The sequence below is a fragment of the Bidens hawaiensis genome, unplaced genomic scaffold (genome assembly GCF_021521415.1).
Source record: "Bidens hawaiensis isolate Kalapana, Puna unplaced genomic scaffold, B.hawaiensis_p1.1 tig00016828_1, whole genome shotgun sequence".
In the NCBI taxonomy this organism is placed as follows: Eukaryota; Viridiplantae; Streptophyta; class Magnoliopsida; order Asterales; family Asteraceae; genus Bidens; species Bidens hawaiensis.
The window spans coordinates 102,046-104,014 of NW_027492550.1; the positions used below are offsets into that span (position 1 = coordinate 102,046).

The 1,969-nt window shown below is 38.7% G+C and overlaps 1 pseudogene; it reads left to right on the forward strand.

The window, feature by feature from the left end:
- Positions 1-823: 823 nt before the first annotated feature.
- Positions 824-1,656, forward strand: LOC143552197 (protein DMP5 pseudogene; annotated as a pseudogene).
- The last annotated feature ends 313 nt before the right edge of the window (positions 1,657-1,969 follow it).

Sequence of the window (1,969 nt, forward strand, 5' to 3'; positions counted from 1 at the left end):
AAAAGCTAAGGCCCAAAAAAGCCACAAATGAAGACCCGAGCACCGGTGATTGAGTCTATTACACTCGTCATAAATTACGAGGATAATAGACTAGGGGGACTTGAAGATCCTACCCATGAGATGTGCCTTATAGGTAGGCTCTAGCCCAACAAAACAAGGAAAGCCCAACACGGAAGGCCCAACAAAGAGGACGTTCTAAAAGATCACTTAGAGGGAAATGGATTTGGAGGGAAATGGTCTCCTGTGCAACTGATCCGGTTAGTGGCCCAAGAGATGTTATCTTAATATAAGAGGTATAATCCAAGGGATAAAGATCTAAGAAACCGCGAGACCAAAGGAAGAAGAGATAAACCGAAGTAAATGTATAATGCTAATATAACCATTATGTAAAATGTGTAACCCCTCCCTCTATATAAGGGAAAGGAAAGATCATATATAAACACAATATAAACATATACTATACTACTTATAATCACATTTTTTATCACCATTCTCTTAGACACCGTTAGAAACGTTACCCCGTGGTACTACGTTTCAACACAAAACAAATATAAAAGTTAAAAGAAGGTGGATATTGTTTAATAGTATTGACGAAGACGAAGACTTTATTTTTCCATGTGAAATTACAACCATTATCCTATTAAATTAAATGAATGAATGTTGAAGTCTTCAAACACGTTGTGCTAATTGTTACGGAAACACCTAACGCGACCTTTGACTCCATCTCTATCCGTAAGTCTAATCAAGTTTCCTTATAAGTTATATATACACCATTCCCCAATATTACCATGATACATACAACCTTAGTTATATACTCCATATCTACACGCTTAATAACACAATGTCTCTAAGAGCTAGACCAGTAACAACCATATCATCATCCTCCTCTTCCGATGAGTCTGAAAACGAAATCCCCGAAAGCCTTAAACCACTACCGCCACCACCCACTTTGTCGCAACGAGCCATATCACAAACCCTCGCTAGCACAGCCCAGCTAGCCAACCTCCTACCCACTGGAACCCTTTTGGCTCTCCAAACCGTAACACCCATATTCACAAACCACGGCTCGTGTGACATGGTTACATGCCCGCTCACCGCCATCCTCCTCGCTTTCTTCACCGCCTTTTGCTTCCTTGCAAGCTTTACGGACAGCTTCAAGACATCATACGGCCAAGTCTTTTACGGGTTTGCAATGTTCAAAGGCATGTGGGTCTTTGACTCCCAAACCGCAGGCTCCGGTTTACCAGACTTGCGAAAGTTCAAGTTGAGGGCCGTTGATTGGATTCATGCGTTTGTCTCTGTGTTTGTGTTGGTGACAGTGGCTATGAGAGATCGGAGTGTGGTGAGCTGCTTCTATCCGCAACCGAGTCATGAGGCTCAAGAGGTTCTTGACATTGTGCCATTGGGACTTGGTCTCCTTTGTAGTTTGGTGTTTGTGGTTTTTCCTACCAAAAGACATGGAATTGGCTACCCGGTTTCTCATTGATTGATGTTCAACATTTCTACATTTTTACGACGAAATTTCAATAGTTTAAAAAGATTCAGATTAATTATATGTATTGATTATTTAATCTTGTTCGTTTTGTATAAATGACTAAAGAAAATCTAATATGTCATTGACTTATGTATTACTTCTGTTTATCATTTAACTTGTTGCTTAATAAACTTGTTAATTACTTCTAGTATATTTTATCTGAATTTGCTTGTCTTTTAAACTATTTAGTACCAATAAAGAAAATTACATAATCTTGAGTTTGAAATGATAGTTGCCATCAAACAAGAGTTTCCCAACGTTTGTGGATTCCATTTAGTTTAGGAAAAATCTGAAAAGCAAACACTCCAAGGCATTCAAAATCAACTTTTCAACACTATGCACTACCAACAGGAAATGAACACCAAATTTCTTTAGACACACCAAATTTCTAAAGAAGCCTATTTTTCAGCGTGTAAGCAGCGAATCAACATTATC